The sequence below is a fragment of the Myripristis murdjan genome, chromosome 15 (assembly GCF_902150065.1).
Source record: "Myripristis murdjan chromosome 15, fMyrMur1.1, whole genome shotgun sequence".
NCBI classification, from domain to species: domain Eukaryota; kingdom Metazoa; phylum Chordata; class Actinopteri; order Holocentriformes; family Holocentridae; genus Myripristis; species Myripristis murdjan.
Window position 1 is genome coordinate 29,517,840 of NC_043994.1, and position 24,000 is coordinate 29,541,839.

A 24,000-nucleotide genomic window follows, 5' to 3' on the forward strand; every position below is an offset into this window, starting at 1 on the left:
ATAATGATAATGATAATAATTAATAAAAAAATTAGTTCAAATCCCAATAAATCGGGGTAAAAAGAAACAGATAAATACAATATATCATTTATAAATCATTGATAACATAATTAAAAACAACACGACACAAAATGATTTGAAACCCGATGTTGATGTCACTGAGTTATGCTAAAAGCGAAACCAGGAAAATGAGTTTAAAAATGAACAAATTCAGTTGTGAAGGCCTTTGATCAGCACTGCACTGTCTTTATCAGCTCAGTTAATATGAAAACAATATCAATATAAGAGCTACTAACCACCGGATATTTCTGCTTTGATATACAGAATAGTCTTAGATGTAACTCTAATCCATGTTGTCGGCTCCAAAATCCAGATTAAGATTAAGGTGAATGACTGTTTTTCCTTCCAGATGTAAGGAGCCCGGTCTGCATCACCTTTTACAACATATTTATCGACTTTTGATCTTTCACTAATTGCGTTTGATCTCCGTGTGACGCCGAACCTGCCGTTTGCAAAGTGCCGGATGAAGACGGATCATTATTATTGTTATTCAAATTGGCAGCATTGTTAAAAAAAAAAAAAAAAAAAAAAAAAAAGTTTCCCGAGCGGGACGCCACCGGGCTGAGGGATCGGCTCCCGGCCGCAATAGGATGTGACGTACCTGACAGGTGACTCTGCTGGCAGTTAGCAATTTAAGTCATAACATAACGTTTAACATCATCTGATATGAGCTGAAGCTGGTCGGTGTCACAGCGACAGATATGGATCCTTTTCCACATGACTGTGATAAGCAATAACAGCAATAATTACAGCACCGCTAACGCTACAGCTGCTACCACCGCTACCGATAATCATAATAATAACACAAATACGCTTATTTTTTTCCCTCAAAGAGATCAGACACATTAGCACGCGCGTTTTACTCAGCAAACAAATGAATGAAAAATGTCTGTAACAATGCAGAGCCCGACGACGAACGCAGAGGTTTGCAGGGGCCCGTAAAAAAAAAAAAAAAAAAAAAAAAAAAAAAAAAAAAAAAAAAATCATCCAGTCTCTATTTTCATTTTCAAGCTCCACCAAATTCCCATCATAATTATGTCAATATCCCTCCAAATGCAAACACTTCCAATCCTGACAGAAAGTAATATGGTGAAAGGCCATTAAAAATGAGCCCCCCGAACCGCACACACACACACACACACACACATGCACACCAATCACCTCCCCACTTGCCCCCTCCCTCCACCCAATAAAACTTTTGGCAGGCCTGAGCTGTTGTAATTGGCAGCCGGCTTGCCGTGCCGATAGACTCCCCTCAGTCCTACGGGTCAAGAGTAATTTACTGAGCCGCTAAACGCCACTAGTTTCTCTCGCTCTCTCTCTCCCTCCCTCTCTCTCTCTCTCTCTTTCTCTGTTTTTCTCCCCCCCCCCCCTCCTCGCCGTCCATATTGGAATTCCCATCCAGGTTGTATTACAAGGCGAGATGATGGCTTAATCCCTTGTTAATTAGGGACAACATCTCCGGCAGCTGAGGCTAAGGCGGAGAGCAGAGAAGGCTCCAGAGATACCGGGGCTCTGGCCGAGCCAGCGGCCCAGTCAGGAGAGCCTGGCTCGGGCTCAGAGAGCTGGCGAGGGACGGGGGGCGGTGGGAGGAGGAGGAGGAGGAGGAGGAGGCGCCTGGATGAGGCTTGAAAGGAGCTGCTTGCCTAATCCTCCGCTGATGGCTCTTCTGGGCTAATGGAGCCTGGGCAACAGGGCGCTGCTGTCGCCTTGGCGCCGGCCCACTCCAGTCGGCTTGCACCGGCCGGGTCAGGCCTGCCCAGCCGGGAGCCGCTCGCCGGGGGCCGAGTGTCATGCGTGCACTTTGATGGGGCCGTGTCGTTCATTTGGCCGGTTATCGCGGCGTAAAACTGTCTTTTTGTTGTTTTTTTTTTAAAGGAGATTTGTCGACCGTGCTCAGGTGACAGCGACAGATCATATTTCCCCCACGTCGTGTACGCAAACCTAATCCCCCGTCGCACTCAAACACACACACACAAACAAAACAAACTTAATCCCAGTCATAACCGTCTCTGGACTAAAAAAAAAAATTGTCTGTGTGGGGAAGCATCTGCAGGTAAATGGGGGGGCGTTGGAGAGGGAAGAGGAGGGAGGGTACGACAAGAGTCGGCGGCATGAAAAATGAGGGGGGGGAGAAAGAGAAGAGGGGATGAAAAGTGCATCTTCTTCTTACGTTTCCTTTTCAGGTGGCAACAAAAGCCCATTTATTTAGGCCTGCATTTCTAGTGTTAGAGAGTAGTGTTAGCAGAGTGCATTATAAATACAGCCTGGCTCACCCCCCCCGCCCACCGCCACCTCCACACACACACACACACACACACACACTCCCCACCCCGAACCTCCCCAAACCCCCCTCCCCCCCACCCCCCCCCCAGCAGGCCTGGACTCCTGGGGAGCTCCAAACACCAGGTAATTATCCAGCACCATACCGCCTGCTGCTTCACTACCTGTGTGTCCAGCGCCACTGGAGAGAAGGATGGATGGACAGAGGGAGGGGGAGGGAGAGGAGGGATGAAAATGGAGAGGGATCAAGGTAGAAGGACAGAGGGTGTGAGGAGAGAGGGAGGGACGGGTAGAGCAGTGAACGCATGGAAATGACGGGGACGAGAGAGAGAGCGAGCGAGCGAGCGGGAGGGACCGAGATGGAGGAAAAAAAGAGACGTCCGAGGTCTCGTTTAAAGGAGCAGTACACCCCGTTTCCTCTCAGGCTGCCGGTCATCCGAGGCATTGCCTGCATGTAGACAAACACACACACACACACATATTCATGCAAACACACCAGCGGGCCATAATATCTCCAGGTGACAGGAGGCTTTTCCGTGCTCCCTGGACTGGAACTGAAGACCTTTTCTTCAAAACAAAACAAAGACACAAAGCAGTCAAAACCGGCCTGATTCACACTGAATATAGTTACTGAAAACTGAGAAACTATGCACTGCAAAAACAACCCGAAAAAAACCCATCTTAACAAGTGATTTAGTGTCGCATTCAGTGTTTTTTTTTTTTTTTTCAAACAAGTGAAAAATTCTGCCCATGGGATGCGATAATCCCACTTGTTTCCAGTGCAGCCTCACTTGGTCCAGGAATCTTTTCTGGGAAGAGGAATAAATATGTTGTAATATAATATCAGCCCACCGGTATCAAGAAAATGACACATGATTCAAGAAAATTCTGGAGACAAGATGATTAGCATTGGAAACCAGTGGGATTATCTCATCCTACTGGCAGATTTTTTTTTTTTTTTTTTACCTGTTTGGAAAGAACGACGGACTTTAACACTGAAGATGAGACTAAATGACTCGCTGTGATGGAGATTGTGAAAGGCCATTTCCAGGAGGCCACATTTAAGACTTTCTGAGAGCTTTCCAGCGGTTCCTGGACGGGATCTTTTTTCCTGGACTTGGAGACCCATTTTTCAACTAAAATAAAGAAACAAAGCCCAGCCTTTCTCATAGTGAGTGTAAGCAATGAAAATCGAGAAACCATAAAAGGGGGGGGGGGGGGGGAAGGGAATAATAAGAAACGCAACAACATGCAGGTGCAGGACAGACAACATGTCAGGAAATCATCAGGATCATCCTGACGAAGGTCCAGAGCGGATCAAAACATTGATCCTTTACAAATTAAATATTTGCTGGAAGCGGTTTTGACAGGGTGCAGAATGTGCTGTTTCCTCCAGAATAAGAGTCACAGGAGAAAATTAAATGCTGTGACGTGCGAGAGCAGACATGCAACACAATGAAACCTGCTGGGAAAAAAAAAAAAAAAAAAAAGGTTCAGGACTAGATAAGGCCTCAAATTTGGATCAGTTAATACTTTTCAGACTCATTAAGGACTCAGAAATACACACACAGACATCCATACATATACAGAAACCAGTCAATTAAGTTATCTTAACTCGTTACCTCATTACACAGCATCTCGCTCGGCCTTTTCATCCATTTATACTTCAAGTGGCTTCCGGCTGATGGTGTAGCGCAGGCTGTCTCTACAAACTAACTCAAATAGCCTTTTGAGCCTTTGAATGGCCGTATAGTTTCAAGTTAAATGTGTCCAACTAATAGCACAGCTTCAGTGACACAGAACAAATGTGGGCAATTTAACAGTAGTCAAGCATAAAGGGCAAGTATTGGATTTTTCACTAATGCAATGCTTTCAGGAGATTTCGTACACTTTGGCAGACTGTGGTTTGCCCGTTACTGTCTACACTGCAAAAAAAAAAAAATCTCCATCTTCACAAGTCATTTAGTCTCAGGTTCGGTGCTAAAATCTTGATTTTCTTCAAGTAAGTTTAAAAATCTGCCGGTGGGATGAGATAATCCCACTTGTTTCCGGTGCAGTTTAAGGGATTTTTCTGGGAACAAGTGTAAATCTGTTGAAACAAGGCAGAATGAGGCAGATGAGTATCAAGAAAATTCTGGAAACAAGTGGGATTATCTCATCCCACCGGCAGAAGTTTGAAGAGAATGAAACTACTTCACTTAGTAAGGTCTTTTATTCATTGATGTATTTTTGCAGTGTGCAGGAGAGGGTTTGACTGACTTTTGTTGAATAAAAACTGCAGATATTTTGTGCAAATATTCAATATCTTGGCATTTTTTCCCAGATAATTTTCCTGTAGTCAGAGTGGGAAAGCCTCTGAGACAGCACGAGGAGACGAACACGGGACACTAAAACTCTGAAACTCAGACTGATGACGTTACTGGAGGTGACTTAGCAGTTTGTTTGCTAAGGCAAGGCGACACGCTGCATCCGCTCAGCGATGCGGTAGGCCTTGAAATGAAAAATTAATTAGCAAAAATAAATAACTAAAACACTATTGAACCATTAAATAAAATTGCACCATGTTAGGTTTTGTAGTTTTTTTTTTGGTTTGTTTGTTTGTTTTATGGTCAGGCAGGAAATTCAAATAAGTATAATTAACACTATTTATTTCTCTATTGCTGATGAATAACGCAAATAGTTTGATAAATAGAATAAATGCTAATGGATTGGATTAATAAAAGAAGGCCGGTATGCATCTCTGGTAAAGCATCATCACAATACACAGAGGAACTTTTTTTTTTTTTTTGTCTAGTGTAGTTTGTCTTTATTTTCACTGAATAAAACGAACAGAGAGAAAGCGGGAGAGAGCGAGAGAGGGAGAGAGGGAGGGAGGAAAAAACGAAAAGAAACAGCTCTCTGCCCTTGCGGCTCACCCTGTTAAAGTGTCTTTATTAGGAGTCAGGGACTGATCACACTGCTAAGTGACCCGCCAAGGTCACAGAGAAGGGCAGTCTGGGTAATTAGTATGCTCTCTGGTGCAGCGGGGCCGCGCTCGGCTTCTGCGACATTAGTATGCTTCTCTATGGGACCGAGGGGTTACGCTAAGCTACACTAGCCATTAGTATGCCCACTTCTCAGTATGGTAAGATGCTGTGCTAGGCTATGTTCATCATTAGTCTGCCCCATCCAGGGATGTGGTGGAGGGTAAACCCACCTCAACCCACTTAAACGCCTTTTTTATTTGCAGAGGAGACTGTATTCACCTCTGAAGGCTGATAGAAACCTTTGCTACGCTAAATTCATCGGGTAAGTCGGGTCAAACCGGTGCCACATGTTCGAGAATAGCATCATTTCAGTCTCATGTGGAGTGTTAAAGTCTTGTTTTTCCGCACGCACGGTGTAAAATCCACCAGCGGGACGAGATAATCCTGCGGGTTTCCGATGTTGATCAACTTGTTTCAGGAATTTTCTTGAACCAAGTGTCATTTTCTTGATCCTAGTCAGCTGATCTGCCTCATTTTGCAGAAAAAGAAATCCTGAAACACGTGAACCTGCACTGAAAGCAAGTGGGATCATCTCAAACAAGATTTCACCTCCGAACATGAGACTAAATAACTTGTTCAGATGCAGATATTTGCAGTTTCTCCGACTGCCCAGTTGCTGATTTAAAACAGATGGTTAATGCTGATGTAATGACTCAAGAGGCCGTCTCATTGGTCAGAATTTAACTTCGTCAAAAAGTCTTTTTTACGCGACCGGTTTGGAGCATTTCATCCGTTCTTCACTGGTAGGAGGCATTTCCTTGCAGTTGCAGGTACATTCGAGACATGTGGGATTATTTCATCCCGCTAACAGATATTTTCCCCGTGCTTTGAGGAGAGGGAGCTTTTCACACTGATTGACTTGTTAGGATGGGGAGTTGCTGCAGCGCGAGCGAGCCGTGCCCTTCCTCTTGCAGGACAAAGCTGGCCTCGCCTCTGCTATAGCCATTAATATGCATCTCGTCGGCGGGCCGGCGTGGGACTCGGCGACGCTAACCATTGTTCCGCCACAATCAAATTAGCCCGGCTGATGAGGCCTGAGCTCTGTGACCTCCACAGGCCCAGTGGCTTCAGGGCCTCAGAAATGACAAAGAAGATCTGAGAGCTTCGGTCTTCAGGGACGGCGGAGGCGGGGGCGAGGGAGCGGAGGGGTTGTGTGTGTGTGTGTGTGTGTGTGTGTGTGTGACAGGGGGGGATCACATACTGATTTCTGATTATGTCGGCTCTCCATTTATTTATATATTTCCCCGCTGGAAGTAATTGAGACGAGGTGTTGACTGCGATATGCGGAGCAGATGCCCCTCCTGCGACTGACATGTGAACTTGGCGTTGATGGCGAGCGAGGGGACGGCGAAACTCGGTGTGAGCACTGCAAAAAAAAAAAAAAAAAACTCCATCTGAGCAAGTCTTTTAGCATCCTGAAGTTAGAGGAAAAAAAATCTGAGAGTCGAGTGAGATAATCCCACTTGTCCCGGGGATTTTATTTTTCTTAGAAAAAGTGTAAATATGTTGAAAAAAGACAGAAAAATATGACACTTGATGCGAGAATTTGATCAGGAGTTGGAAACAAGTGGGATTATCTCATTCCGCTGGCAGATCTTTTACCCGGCTTGAAGAAAAATAAGATTTTACCACTCGGTATGAGTCTGAATGATTTGTTCAGATGGAGATTTTTTTTTTTTTTTTTTGCAGTGTGTCAGTTTGTTTAGTCCCTGCAACTACAGTACGTGTCACGCTCAGGCATTGGCAGTCAGCTCATCCCTCCCAGATCCCACCAGACCATCCCCCCTCCTCCTCCCCCTCCTCCCCCTCCTCCCCCCCCCTCCTCCTCCTCCTCCTCCCTTCACCTCTCGTCCACATTCGTCTGATTTAGTGTGATCAGATGTGAGAGCCAACGCCTGCTGCTGTTGCTAATGCACCGTCGGCTCCACATAATAGCAGCCCACAACAGCCTCTACTCCCACTCTGCTGTGGGAGGACCATGAATCAGGTGGCAACAGGAAAAAAAAAAAGAGGTGGGAAATTAGATATGCAGCATAACAATATTTACAGTCCCAATACGCGGTGATGGAAATAGCCCCCCGATTAACGTCTCCTATCTTCCGGGCCATTCTTCAACCCCGCCCCCGTCCCTGAATCGACGGAAATATATATCGGGCAGATTTGCGAAACGAGACTTTATCACCGGGGAGTTCTCCCGAAGCCCGGCTGACCCGCGTATTTGATACGGATCGCCGAGGGTTCGCCGGGAGAACGGGGCGTGGAGGAAACATGGCGGAGAAATCACAATCAGATCGTGCAATTACCGTCCGGATGACTGCGGATCGGCTGGCAGCTGAGCGGTCCCGGTGAAGAGGGAAAATGAGAGAAAGGGCTGAAGCGGGAAGTTCATGTCCTGTAATTTTCAAGCATATTAAAAGGGATACCTTGACAGTTTGAATTTTTGTGTGTGTGAGTGTGTGTGTGTGTGTTTTTTTTTTTTTCCCCCTGCACCCGGCACATATCACATTGTGGAGAAAATTGTCGGCACTTAACTGAAAAGCAGCTTGTTAGCGTTGTTAGGGTTCTGCATTCAAACTAATGGGAGCTGCTAGCCACACGGACAAATGGTGAAACTTTTGTCTCCATAATGTGACAAGTGCCAGGTGTAGAGGAAAAAATAACAGACTAAATCTCATCGTGTCAAGGTCTCACCTGAAGACACTACGCTGATTATCCCGACTCCTCTGTTTGCCCTGCAAAGTTCTGCACAGCCGTTTGTTTTGTTGAGACACTGAGAAACTTTAAATGCACAGAGACAGAGAGTCATGGATTACATGAAGACAGAGTCATCGAATAAAAAAAACATAATAATAACAATAAAATAAAAAATAAAAAACGTACGGAATAGTTTCTGCAGTGTTTACACAGCAAAAGAAATACACTTGAGCTGCCTAATGCTATAATCACCATCATATCTTAAACGCAGCCACTGATGCTAATGAGTTTATTAAATGAGATAATTAATGCGTTAAAGAAACATTTCATGGGACAAAATGCCTCTCTGCATATCAGTATGAATTTGGTATTTTTCATATAGTGATTTCAGTGATTTCAGTTCCTCGTCATTAATATCAGAATCAGAATCAGAATCAGAATACTTTATTGATCCCCAGGGGGAAATTACTTTTTGTTACAATAACAACTCCCACTCCAAGTGTACAAGTAAAAAGAGCAAATAGTCAGGAAAAATAACGAAAGGAATATAAATATAAATATAAATATATATAGAATAAAAAAAAAATATGTACAAGTGCAAACATGGACAGGAGTTATTGCCTTATAGGTTATTGCACATAAGTATGGTAATATGTACATTTATGAAGCAAGGTGTTCCAAAACCTAATCAGATCGTCTGCTCCACAGGTTTCTGTCAGGTATTGTTCTTGACTTATTGTGTTCACGACAATGTGCTGACACATACAGGGAAAGATGGACAATAAAACAATAATTAGGCCTAATTTTGCCCCAGAACATGGCGTAAGTCAATGGGATTTGACAGGGTTATGGATCGAAACCAGTAACTCAGTGAATACCTGACCAGGTGCTAAGATACGTGGCCGTGGCTTCCAACACTCTTCAGAAAACTCTTACTCCATTTTTTGAACAAAAGCTCTGCATCCATGGTCACATCCAGGACAATCTCTACCGGTCACCAGCAGAGGTCATAAAGGTCATCCATTACTGGATAATCCTTTCAAAGGACATTTATAGGCCTTTCTGGCTGCAGGAACGAGGTGTGCCTCGCTGTGAAGCCGACCGCGTGGATTCTGCTGTTGTCTCCAGTGGCTCTGACACAGTTTCAGATAAAGTTCCTGGAGCCCTGCTTGGGAGGCAATACTAAAATCTGAGTGCTGGGAACCTTTGGTTGGAGTTAATAGTGCTGTCCGTCTCGAGCAGTCAAGCGCTGACATGACAACAAGAACCAGCGCTGCTCTTTGTGGCTTCAACAAGTGGATGTCCCACAGCTCTCTTCTCTCTCAAGTTTCTCAAAGTCTTTTTAATATCGCACCCATTTGTTCCATTTTGCTGCTGTTGTTTTCACACAGGTGGATAAATATGACGCTGGTAATCCGACTGTGGTATCTTTTATGACACGCTTCATTTTTCTTCATGGCTAATTGTTCATGCACCATGAAAGCCAATCCCAGAACTTCAGGGGTTATGAAAAGTCCCAGATTATGGAAGGATCCGGGTTATGCTTAAGATGCTTTTCCACTCGACTCGACTCTACTCATCTTTGTTGGTTTTCCATTGGGCAAAAGTTGCGGCTAGCACCTGGTACTATCCTCGGTCAGAGAGAATCATCAGTAGAATTATCACCGCATAATTCTACGACATGGGACGTCCTGCACAAACCCACCACTTATGCCACTTCTGATTTCCCTAACTCTCCTGTTTTTTTCTGCAGGTTTTTTTTTTTTTTTTGTTGCCTTGTTGTCCTTCATCCTCTTGTGAAACTTGAATCAAGAACAGTACCGCTTCAGTATCCTCTATTGTGCTTGGGTGTGTTTCAAGCAGCATCACTACAACAGGTACTAATTTGCAGTGGAAAACGAAATCCAGACGGATAGCTGGTACCAAAATTGGGTAGAATTGAGTCGGGTTTAGCCGTACCGTGATGTGGAAAAGCAGATTTAGATGACACAAAATGGGGATGTGTTGACAGAGGATGCACAGGATACTGATAGGGTCATGCAGATTACATATGCATTTGAAGAAAGTGTTCCTTTTACCAATGTATTGTGATTTTGCAGCAGAGTAGTGCCAAAATAGCATAAACCAACATTTTGAAAGCCACCCAGGCTAATCCATACACACGGATCACATTGATCATGATAGTTTCTGCATCCTTCCTGCAAGAACCAAAGTCAACAGAGAGCAGGGGGGGACATTTAATCATCCAGTCGTCCTAAATGCATTGCAGGCCCCTTAATTTACTGATTTACTGTCTTTGCTTTTTTGCAACAATGGAGCACTGCGAGGAAATGAAAGGCAACAGGACACAGCCTCGTGATAGTTTGATATCCACCGATGCCGTGTCATTTCAGAGACACACAAGGGCTTTGCTTTTCTGTCTGTGGCTCTATGTGGAGATGCAGCGTTTTTCACACCGCAGCAGCATTATAACATATTCTGCTGTGGCCTGCATTGTCCGCCTCTGCCCTCCATGTCTTTTGTCGCTCACTCTTCCTCTTTTCTCCTCCTCTCTGTCTTAGCTGACTTTATCTCTCTCTTCTTCCCAGCAGCTGGCTTGAATACTGATGGCGTTCACTCTGGATCTGATTAAGCCCCCGCTCGGCAGAATCAGACAGTAGACATAAATATCTGGGGGCATCTGAGAGAGAGACGAGTCGGTTAAAGAGGATAGAGTGTGGATCGGGTTTCTACCCCTGATGAAAATCGATGCGACTTGACCGGTCGCAGAGTGACTCAACATGTCAGCTCTAAAGAGACCAGCCATTATATCATTAGAGCTAATTTCATCTTCCTCTACTTGTGTCTCCATTGTTAGTCATTCATTTAGGGAGGACGGGCATGTAGATGATTCACCACTGTCCATTGTCATCATTTTCAATGAGGTTCAGGCCCCACCGTCGGAGGCTTTGAATTGCCAATGCGAGGTTTTTTTGTGTGTGTGGAGAGTACCTCGGTTACAATTTAGACATTTAGCTTCATCCCGAGCAACTTTGAGAAAAAGTGGAAAGGTAGAGAAGGTCAGTGGGGAGGGAAACAAATTAGTTAGCCTAAAATACACCAAGTGCTGTCAATGCTGTGGCCATTTGTTGCCACTTACATCAACATATCTATATTATTTATATACTGAGTTGTTATCTAGGAGACTTTTCAGTGGTTGCCATTGTTGTACCTGCCACCCTGCACTGCAAAGAAATGTGCACATGAGCATAATATTTCAAAAAAATGTATTTTTCTTTTAAAAAGTGGAAAGTTCAGCCGGAGGAGTGATCCACTTGGATCCAGTCAAGATTTAAGATGTTGACATACCAAGCTAATGGTTGGCTGCCCTTGTTGTTGGCCAGCGGTAGCCTGTGGTTTGTGTGATGTATGCCACATTTTCTATCAACATTAAGCTTACCAGCTGATTCAGGATGTTGAATCAGCAGTGGAGACACTTTCTAATTGGCTGGTCGGAATAAGAGAATTAGCGCACGAGAGCTACACTGCAAAAACGCAAAATCTTACCAAGATTATTTGTCTTATTTCAAGTTAAAAATGTCTTATTACTAGTCAAAATATCTCATTACACTTAAAATAAGACATGATCACCTCAGAAGTGAAAATTCACTTGAAACAACTGAAAATTTGCTTGTTTCATTGGCAAAATTTGCCAGTGGAAAACGTGAAAATTCACTTGAAATAAGTGAAAATTAGCTACAAACAAGAAACAAATTTTGCCAATGAAACAAGCAAATTTTCACTTATAAGACAAATAATCTTGGTAAGATTTTGAGTTTTTGCAGTGTAGAAACACAGCTGTGTTGATGCTGTACTAACTAGCTGGCAAGCTACCTAACCAGAGAGAGGTTGTGTCTAGATGGTAACCCTAGTTTTGTTAAACTTCTGCACACTCACTCCTCATGTGCACTTGACTCAACACAGTAGCGCTTGATTCTGCCCTAACCTTAACCTTAACCTTAACCTTAACCTTAACCTTTTCATTTCATTTTCATGAACGGAATAAATAACAATGAATGAATGAATGAATGAATGAACCTTAACCTTAACTTCACTCAGGAGAGTTCAAACACAGATTTGCGAGGGTTTTGCACATCACGCGTTACCGTCCAGACAGGACAGAGTTAGCTAGTTGTGGTAAACAAACTGTCCACAAGCAGACAGACTTCAGGCCGCCAACATGCGAGCCAGTTCAACTCCTCATCAGATAAATTCTTAATTCATGCAGTAATTTAGGAATATGGAAAATGCTAATGCCAGTTTGTGCCCGTTATCTTTTTGAGGCGTCCGGCTTACTTTGCTGAGAGTGCTGCCCCCTCCTGGTATGGAGAGTTACTTTTTCTCAGCTGCCGCAGAATCCTGCATGTCGGCTGTCCGCTGTAATCTGGACATTTTCCAGCAGGAGACCCGAGGTGAAGCAAAGCCATCTGACCGTGAGCCTCAGTCCGTGCTTTCGCTGTTTCAGATTTTTTCTAAAAACAAGTTCCAGTACCCTCAAGATTAAGGCAGATCACCAGTATCAACAACATGATAACTGATTCAGGGATATTCTTAAAACAAGTTGATTTGCATTAGAGACACTTGCAGTTATCTCCCCACAGTGGCAACCTTTTTACTCGTTTTAAGAAACACAAGAATTAAAGAATCAGCACAACATCATGTGAAGGCGGCTGTTTTCTGCAGGATTCTTTGTATTTCTCGATCAGAACGGGCAGATTTTTAGCCGGGACGGTTGGCTTTTGGAGATGGAGCGCATCAGCGGCGCAGCAAGCGTGCATAAAGAGGAACACGACGTCTGCGCTGTAATCGGCTGCCAGCTCTGTATTTTTCTGTTAACATTAAGATCTGAGGCCGGCTCCAGTCTCTCTGCATCACATTGCAAAAGCTCTGCGTCCAAGCAATGCTTAAATATCTCCACTAGAGGCTCCCTGCTGAGTGCAATACATACACAAGCGCACACACTCAGTCTTCCTGTCACTGTCACACACACACACACACGCACGCACACACACTCCTCATACCCTCAAATACACTCCCACGGAGCAGAGAGCAGGGTGGATTGCTATTTGGCGTTGCAGGGCATTAGCCGATGATGTCTTAACACTTGTAAATGAACCCTCCGCCCCTCCTAATCTGTCACTTTAATGCACTATAGATTTTATTTCAGCCTCTGTAGTATCACATTCTCAATAATAATCATCAAGCCGACGCTGTTGGCCCCTCCTGCAGAAATTAAATCTCGCCGCTGAGTGCACAACTAATAAAAGATGTTGCCGGAGGAAATAAAAAAATAAATATGATGAATCATAAGCAGCGGGGATTTGTATTCAGATGCGAGAGACAATTACACAAAGAGTTTGAATTTATCAGCCGCTTCGCCTCTCAAAGGCTCAATAACGGGCCACCACCGCCGGGCGCTGGGAGCTACACACACACACACACACACACACACACACACACACACAAACACACACACTTATCATGTTCATGCACATCAGCGCACATGGTGGCAAACACACTCATGCATATTGCACACACAATAAAGCGGATCCAGGCACGCGCACACACACACACACACACACACACACACACACACATTATGCTCTTGCATGCTCTGAAAAATATTACACACAGAAACCAATTTCTGCATATTAAACACACACACACACATGCATACATACACAACTACATACAAAGCGGTTTTGTATTGAAAAGTTAATGCTTGGTATTGATTAATATTCATTAATATTCTTCAAGTTCCTAGTTTGAGAATATGAAGGAATATTGATGGATGGAAAACATTTTTAGGCAGGTGCTGGATGTTCTGCCTCCACCAGGCTCCTCTTATTAGGCCGCTCATTTCCTCGGCGCTCCGCAAGACGAGTTGCTTTCTGGGTTAAAAGCGTCAAATTCAACTCAGTTGTTATTTTGAAGGAGTGAAGCTGTCACTTTGATATCTTACGTTAATTTAGCCCGTGGCAGCTGTAAAACATCTAATCAGTTAGCAAGTTTATTTACACATTAAGTTAATGTAGTTAAGGAGCATCCTGTTCAGTCAGTGCAGCTGCAGGGCTTTTGTGATCACAGCGAGTTACATGAACGCCAGTGAAGCCGGTGTGTGTGTGTGTGTGTGTGTGTGTGTGTGTGTGTGTGTGGACTTGCAGCTGCTGGCTCTTCGTTGTGGTGGTCAGATCAAATGTAATGGCTCTGCTGCACTGAACAGTGACAGAGTGCATTTACTTGAGTACTGTGTTTAAGTGCATTTTACATGTATCTGTACTTTACATCAGTATTTATTAGGATTTTTTTTTTTTTTTTTTTTAATTTTGTGACTTTTTCACCACTACATTTCAAAGACAAATATTGCACTTTTGACTAAATCACATCTCTATGAAGGTTGATCTTTACTTCACTGCAAAAAGTCAAAATCTTACCAAGATTATTTGTCTTATTTCAAGTCAAAAATGTCTTATTTCTAGTCAAAATATCTCATTACACTGAAAATAAGACATGATCAGCTCAGAAATAACTTCTCTTTTTCCTTGTGACACAAGTGAACAAGTAAAAATTTGCTTGTTCCACTGGCAAAATTTGTTTCCTGTTTCAAGCTAATTTTCACTTGTTTCAAGTAAATTTTCGCTTGAAACAAATGAAAATTGTCTAAAGACAAGTAATTTCTGAGCTGATCATGTCTTATTTTAAGTGTAATGAGATATTTTGACTAGAAATAAGGCATTTTTACTTGAAATAAGACAAATAATCTTGGTAAGATTTTGACTTTTTGCAGTGTTGTTACTTTTACACATGGCTTTGAAGTCAGCTGTTTGTTTGTCTTTTTTTTCTTTTATTAAATGTAATCTGCCACATTCGCAAAAACAATCTTACTGCCCGCTCTCAACTGGGTTTGATGTAAAGGCAGAAACACGTCAGCCAGCTCCGTCAAACAAGTGCAAGCAAGACATGCGCTTTCAAAATAAAATGCATCCAATCCATTTTGTCAGCAAAGCACAAATGGCTATAAGTACATTTGTGTGGTACAGTGGTTCTACAGGCAGGTCAGTGCGTTTCTCAGGTGGTTTCAGAGTTACCAGGTTCTCTAAGCAATGTGTTGATATTAACCCCTTCAGACCCTGCGTCCATTGGAATGGACATGACATATTTCTGTCTCTAAACCAATAAATACTGGGTAATTGAATGATGTCAGTAATGCTGGTTACTGGTTGGATCCTGATTATCCAATCATAATCATGTTATGACTTTGTGACAGACATCGGACAAGACAAGCATGGCTGAGCGACTGCAGAGAGGGAGGAGTCAGTGCCCATTTTCAACCAAAAATATAAATTTATGTTCATGATGGCCAAACAAATTTTCTGTCAGCATAAATTTACTTAATATTTTAAGTAATTTTGAACATACATCATATGGCTAATTTACAGGATTTTTTCAAAGTCTGATGTCCATTGTAATGGACATGAAAAAATACTATTAAAAACATGAGTTAGCAAAAATGTGTTTTTTTCCACTTTGTTTTTATGTTGGAGAGGAGTCAGAATCAGTTAATTTTTTTTTTTTTTTTTTTTTTTTTTTTTTTTTGCCCAGCAGAAAAAATGCGGGTCTGAAGGGGTTAAAAGGAAATGTACTTTTGAATACTTGAGTGTTTTTAAAGGCAAGTACTCTAATGCTTTAGCCCAAGTAAAAATGTGACTGAGCAGCTTGTAGTGGAGTGATATTCGACCAGGCGTATCCACACTTGGACTGAAGTGACTCAAGTTGTGCTCTTTGTCCACCGCTGGCTGCTCAGCACGACTCGAGCTGCATTTCCAAGCATTTGTGATCACAAGAGCCCACTGTCAGAAGTCCAGGCGCTGAATTGTAACTTACTAATGTTAGGAACATGGCTCAGTACCCGGATCACATTTGCAGATGGCTAAATTCATTGTGATCCCAGCTGTTGCACAGGTCGGCGGGACCGAGCAGGAGCAGCCTGTGAGAAACACGGCAGAGAGTCTCCTCCGGATGGAAAAGAGAATCCGATTTCTGACACCAACTGGGCTGCCACCGCGAGTGCTGCTGCAGGTATAAATTATGTAACGCCAGAAAAATAGCGGTCCACCGATGGCGGTCATAACAGGGAAAAACGTCCAATGACTTTTAGGCACTGGGAAAGGACCGTCGTATATTTTACGTTTTACTCAGTGGGTTTTGAAAGGGCTTCACAGGCCCCAGGGTGGTCGTACTTTCTGAAGCTAAACATCACCAATATCGAGGTTTTCACTTGACAACAGCATTATGCAAACTATACCCCGCTGCACGCATGCACGCCTGGGGTGTACGTGCACCAGTGTATATGTGCATGCACGTATGTGTGTACTAATACCAGTGAATTTCAAGGGCAATACCTCTCCATTTATGAATGCGCATGCTGTTCTTAAATGAGCTTTTTTGCAGACCCGGAGAACTTTCCTCTGCAGCTACATGGAAGTAAAAACCAACTCTAAACTGTGTCGTCATCAAAAGCTCGGAGCTGCTCCATTAATAACGAGCGGGGCACCGACTTTATGGACACGCAGAATGTCTGTTAGATCTTTTACAACCAAATGAACTTACTTTTATAGAAGCACTTTGTTTTCTGAACCAGAAAGTAAAGCCTTATCCCCGGGATATCATCTTGGCTACTCTCCCGGTGACCTCTTTCATTTTTCCATTTGATTCTCTAATGCAGTTTTCACTGTCCCATTACACTGTCAGGAACACGACACCCAAACGCCTCGACGTCTTTCTCGCCGTTAACTGGCGTACAACAACACTGGGTATTCGGTGTTTACCCCACTGAACATTACAAACACCTTCATTCTGAGAGCTAAATTGTCACCGTGACACAGCGCCGACTTTAATAGACTTATCAAATTTAAATTCCCAGTGATCCACTGTCATGGCACTGGCACACAGATCTAACACACGGTGACTGGTGAGGAAATTAACTTGCCGAGCTTTTGTCACAACATTCATCCCAGTGTTGGACTCAGTGCCGTGTTGTGACTCTTATCGCACGAATATATCAGCAGAGGCCGCGAGTAAAGCATGAGCAGCGACGGGCAGTCAAGAAGTAAATTTACTTAAATATTCTGCTTAAGTACATTTTCAGTAAAGATGAATATCCCACTTTGACTCCTCTATATTTCTGTGAAGGGTCATTACTTCTTACTTTGATGTTCAAATATTTTTCCCCCGTCTTAAAGTGCCGGTGGCTTCATGTCAGGTGACGTCAGCTCCTGCCGGCTCGTGCGGGTGGCCAGCACAGGTGTGACCAGACCGCCTCCACCAGCTGGCAGTCGTCATGGCGACGGAGACAGAAAAAAGCTCTGTTTCTCCTGAGGACCACCAACCATTCATACACCCATGGCCACACTTGAAGTCCATGTTTTTTTTTTTGTTGTTGTTTTTTTTTTTTTAGAGATGAAAAACAATTCTCATCGTTTTAAATGGCCCAACATAATATCTGCATACAAGAATTCACCGTCAAACCTAAGAAAGCATGTCGGGGTGTAACTTATAGCAAACTACATGCTACCTGACGTTTGTCTGTAGTATCTTATCTGTACTAGGTTGCACAATAAGCCTTTATTACCAAGTATTTTACTGTGACATGTGAAGCTTCCACCTGTCAGCTTCTATCTTGGCTGACTTTAGTGCAGCAGCTCAATAAGAGGCCGGTCTCCCAAAACCTTGATGTATTTATTTAACATCAGAATGGTGATGAAGTAATAAATAAGTGAAATAAATAAATAAAATAAAAAATTGATTTATTCTCATATTTAAAACCTTTAAACCTTGATTTTCATATGAAGTGAAAAAATCTGCCAGTGGGATGAGATAATCCCACTTGTTTCCAATGCTCATCACTCATTTTCCAGAATTTTCTTGCAAAAATGGTCATTTTCTTGATCCTAGCGGGCTGATCTGCCTTATTCTGCTTCGTTTCAACATGTCTGTGCTCCAGCAAGCAAGTGAAATGGCACAAGAAAAAAAGGTGTTTCCCTTTTTGAAATGTTAACACTGACGAGGAGACTGAATAACTTATTAAGAGGGATGTTTTTTTTTGCAGTGTGCACAGCAGAAGCTCTTCTCTGCGTTTCACTTTGTTTTCATACTTTTGAACGAGGCAGAAACAGAGACAAAGGGAAAGTGCGACAGGCAGCCGGGCCTGCAGGACGGTGCGGGCAGTGCTGATCACTGTGATGTGAGAACAACCAGCCTCCACTCGGCGGAGACGCTTCGCACCAAACTGCCGGACAAATGTCTCCCTGGGTAGCTCACACCTCACCCCTTGTCATCCTTCCTCCTCTGCTCGCTGGCTCCGTCTTCCCTCTCTCCTCCCTCCTCCTGGCCTCTGTCACCCCTCTTTCCTCTCCTCTGGCTGCCTGGTTGACAGTTAGAGCCGGTCGGGGTCACCTCCCCCACTTCCCAGGGGTTTGAAGGGTGCAGCTCCGGCGCGGGAAGCCCCACGCTACACCGGCTCCCTGACTTGCCCCCGGCGAGGAGGAGTGAAGTGTGGGGAGGTCCGGGCGGCCCTGCGGGGAGAGCGGGGCTGCGGGCCTGGAGGTTTCAGCCCCGGGCCGGCTCTCCTCCTGCAGCCTGCCAGGCCTCGGCTCGACCTCCTCAAACTGACGTGGCACAGGCTGGCAGAGCGGTCACTGCTGCTGCCGCTGAGTTCGGGCTAAAAAAAAAAAAAAAGAAAAAAAAAATGCCCACTTTTCTCCACTCAGTTTTTTCTTTCTTCCTAAGAAATATATTTCCTATTTTTTCCAACTGTGTGTGTCATCCTTCCACTGGAATTATTAAGTCTCAGTATCTGCTCCTCATGTGGTTATTTCACACTGAAATCGTAATCGTTATGTACTCAATAATTCCCTGTTTTTATATCCCCTCATTTTACAGATGCTTATTTCATCAATTACAATCAATTAGCTTAGGATGTAGAGGAGGATAAACTGACCAATGTTGGGTTTACCTTTTGTATTGTTGGAAAAAAAAAATACGGAAAAAAAAAAAGTTTACAATTGCATTTAGAAATCCTGAAAACTCCCAAGTAAAACCATAGCATAATGGATATGAAAACTAATTTTAAGTAATAATAACATGGTTACCAGTTAAATAAATTAATCACATGAGGATAGTTTAGGTTATACTATATCTTTATATTTTGGAAAAACAGAGGGACAACAGTTTCTATCCTAGACAAAAAAAAATAAAAAAATAAAAAATTACAGTGTAGTATAGCAAGTAGTATTAGGGGAAGTAGTATTAAATTTGTTATTACATGGTTAGTGATTCTTTCATTACACCATGTAATTACATAAGGATAGCGTTTCTTAGGGGAAAAAAATATGCTGTTTTGGAAATCAGATTTTTGTTACTGTTTATTTTTTTGTTGTATGATGATTACCAACTCAAGGCCATTTTATTTACCACATCACTCATTATAAATGCACGTTGCTAAAGAGTAAAGAGGAAATCCATGCAGCAAGGATCACATTTACTCCAACATGTTTCCACTTACGCTTCCATCGGTGTGTGCGTTTCACTTTTTATGAATGCATAAACATCGTGATTACACATTATTTGAGCCTCACGGCTTTGAGTCTCTCTCAGATACCTCTATTTTCTTTTTTTTCTTTTTTTTTTTTTTTTTTATATCTTTCAATATTTACCAGGCGCAGTGCAGTCTCAAAGAACTATCATGCAAGTGTAAGCATCCCCCTAAGTATCTTGGAGGTTGAAACAGAGTGCGACCCAGTCCAGGCTCGTAGCTTATTACCCAAAGAGATTGCGGCGTCCTGCTGATATCCACTGATGACTCCTCTGTCTTTTTTTTTTTTCTTTTTCTTTTTTTTCTTTTTTTTTTTTTTTTTTGCGATGGTCTATCAGAGGCAGCATCAAAGGTCCGGGGTCTTGTTGGAATGGCTGCATCCTGGGAACACATTAGCGAGTGCTACTGTTCGTGATCTCTCTCTTTCATCGCTTTGAAGTTCCTCCTTTCACTCCCCCCACCTCCATCCCGACCCCTCCACCTCCCACCCTCTCCATTCTCTGACCCATTTGAGGAGGGGACCGGGAGGGGTGGAAAATATGGGTGACCAAATATCAGTTTCTTGCCAAACATGTCTCATTGCTTCATTTTCTCGCTGCACATCAGGGGATTTATAGGAATTAGGGTTGCGATTGGTCAAGTCAGAAGTAGTGTGTTTGTGTGTGTGTGTGTGTGTGTGTAATTTGTACTTAGAGATGCAAAAGAGAAAATACCTCCACAGTCAGTTCACGAGAGCTGCAAAATACTAAAGAATCATAAGAAATTTTGAGACAAACACCAGATGAAATTTGACGACAATTACTCCCAGTTTCCCTGCAAGTTTGAAGTTACAAGTTTGAAGCATCTTCCAGCCTTGATGAGTTCAAATTTGGATCTGAAAAGACCTCGAATTATTCCGAGCCAGGTACAAGAATTTAATTTCCTTTGATTACATTTGATGTATCTCAAGAACACATTTCAAGAGATTTTCAAAAAGCGGTTATTAATTCAGCAGTCATTCAAATGATATCCTATACAGGTAACTCAGGTTAATTGAAGCTTCGCTACTTTGAAACTGTCTCTCAAATCATGCCTGACTCTTTTTTCTCCCACAACCTTTTGACATAAATCATCCACAGCTTTGTTAGACTTGAATCAAACTGACACTTTTTCAGACTTATTAAAAGTGCACAAAGTAAAGGAATAAAAAAAAAAGGATAAGGGGGGGAAAAAAAGAAACAACAAAGCCAAAATATGGTGCATAATTATGTCTGCTCTCTCGTTCTCTCTCACTCTCTGGCGCCTTTTCTGTGTCCATCTCTGGCTGCCGGTGACGGCTGGCTCTCTGAGTGGCGTTGGGAGGCTAAATTGGCCTGTTTCAGGCGGGGGAGCGTCTGTGTTTGGTGTCAGATAATGTGCGCTGAGGAGTCCGAGGAAAGTGTGATTAAAGCCAAGCCACCGATAATTATGTCAAACTCCACAGTTGTCCTAGACCCTCCTTTCTAGTTGAAAGAGTTTTCTCTCCGATGGGCGAAACAGAAGGAGGACAGGCTGAGGAAGGGGGGGAGCGAGCGGCAGGAAAATGAAGAGGTGAATGAAGAGGTGGCTTTTTGAAGTGGCTCTTCCTGTTGCAGACGTGCCCTCTGCTGCCCCTGCCAATTTAGGGAGACCCGGCGCCAACTTTCCAACATTTTGCAGGCATCTTCCTCGGGTGGCACCGAGGTGGAGTGGCAGGTGAGAGTTGGTGCTGAAGGGGCTCGAAGGCTGTTTAATTAACCCGGAAACTCATGTCTCGATCAAAGAAAAATCTTTGTCATTTTAACCGCTCGAGGGTTTCTTTTTTTCGCTGAAATTGACACTTTTTTTTTTTTTTTTTTTTTTTTTTTTTTGTAATACAGAGCTTGTACGAATTTGGACATATTTTAATGTCCAGTGAAAAGAATCGCTGTCATAGTCAAATGGAAATGGCTCCATAATTTTCATTATGGACATTCAGTCTGGATAAACTGCAGTTATGGAGTGCCACTTACATTAAGTGCAAAGATCAATCTGTCCTTACAAACTTATGAGCCTGCAGATGGTGTCGTTTGACATATTTTACTGTCAAAATTAAATCTTTTATCATTACTAACGTGTTAAAAAGTGTAAAATTCTGTGCCCTTTAGCGCATCGGGGGGGTCTTGAATATTTTCTGAAACATCGAGTCTCAATTACACTAAAAATCATCAAATCTAAGGCTGCATTACTGAATTTTCCTCAATAAAACAATGGCTGCACATATTGAATAAAAAAAGATGGCTAATAATACACAGAGATGTGGAGAAAAAAAATTATAATAACACATGACTACCATGATCTTGAGGAGTGTTGGGGTACCCAGTTATTGTGCAATATATGAACTTAATATGTTACTTTTTTTTTTTTTTTAACACATTTTGTATTCTGTAATTAGTTACTATTTAAGATACTGTTGGCATTACTTCATTTTAAATCATATAGTATATATAGCACATATAGCCAAATGTAAAAAAAAAAAAAAAAAAAAAAAAAGCCAAAAAAGTGAAGCTGCCACCAAAGACACAATGTTCTCATGTTAAGACCCAGAAAGAAAAGAGGATTTTTTTTCCGCTCCCTCTCTCTCTCTCTCTTTTTTTTTTTTTCTTTTAAGCTCCAGTACATTGTGCCAGCTCTTGAATATGCTATTCCAATCATTATGATCAGTATGAAGTGTATGATTGCAGGACTTGGCTGGGGATGAAACCCCATGCAGAGGTTAAGCCTGTGTGCTATGCTAAATGACAGAGCATATATTAATATGAAATCCATCCAATTATCGCTAATGGAGCTCTCCCGTGTGATACTGTACCTAGTCATTTCAGGTTCATGAGCAGACCCTCAGCAGCTCTGAGACCATTTCTTTTTCTCCCTGCCTCTGTGCTCTGACTCCCTCTCTCTCTCTCTCCCTCACTATTTGTCTGTATGTGCGTGTATTTGCATGAATATTTAAGAAGCTCACACTTGCTTTATTTCACATTGTCCACTTAACGCCTTATTTAATGACTTGACTTGTGTTTTACTTTTTTTACCAGACCAAGATGTGCAGGTTTGGACTCACTAAACTCCAAGCAGTGGCAAAGTCCCTGAAATTAATAATTAATTTTGTGTGCCACTACAAAATGTAAGTCGTCTGCATTTCTGAGGAAACCTGACCGACGAAATGTTTTGATTTGGTCAGTTTCTTACACTGGGATGACCAAACTATCAGAAATGCAAAAATCATGTAAAAAAAAAAAAAAAAAAATCCTGCTGTTAGGATCAAATAATCTCACTTATTTCCACTGCAGTTCCACTTTCTTTATTTTTAAGTATAAATGTGTTGAAACAAGGCAGATCAGCCCACAAGGATCACGAAAATTATACTTCTTGATTCAAAAAAATTATGGAAACAAGTCGATTAGCGGATTATCTCATCCCACTGGCAGATTCGCTCATGTGTTTGAGGAAAAATAAGATTTTGACACTGAATATGAGGCGATGGAGATATTTTGCAAAGTGAAGTATCGTTTTTGTTCCAATATGGCCTCCGCATAAATGTAATGATAAAAACCAGAAGATGAAATATGAACTCATGTCAGACAGCGGTGCCACACCTTGCCAAACTGCTGCCATACCCCTGCTTTTTTTTAATTTGAGCTTCAACCAGCCGCCGGCTCCCCGCAGTCATTTAACTTTCAGCATCGGCTCCCAAAAACTTCCCCGACGCTGATCTTTTCTAGGTCAAACAACAGCCGCATCAGAAATCAGTCTGCGGCTTTGATGAGCTGCCTTTGATCATTAGAAAAACTGCGTGTGCTCTTGTGCATTGTCTTTTTTTTTTCTTTAATTTTTTTTTTTATCTATTTTTTTTTTTTTTTTTAACGGCGGTCAAACAAGCCAAAGCCGAAACCTCGTCGCCATGCAGCACCACGCGCTCCTCCTCCTTCCTCCCGCATCGATTCCCCTCCGCGGCACCGGCAGCGCTGATGGCAGGCGTCGCCGTCTGCAGATTGCACCGGTGGCTACTGTAAAGCACTGATTACAGTTGTTGAGACCCTCCACCGCTGTTCCTCCCACCCCCCCTCCACGCCCCCCACCTCTCCTCCAAGTCCCTTGTTTTATTGCCTCTGTAGCGCGTGTCAAGATCTGTTGTGAGAGTGCCACTTAATGAAGCCGTACCTGAATTTATTTGCCGGCGCTTCTACATAGACCGAGAGAGGAGGTACCAATTAATAGAATGTAAGAGGACCCGGTGATTTATAATTAACAAGCATGCGGGTTATAGTAAAC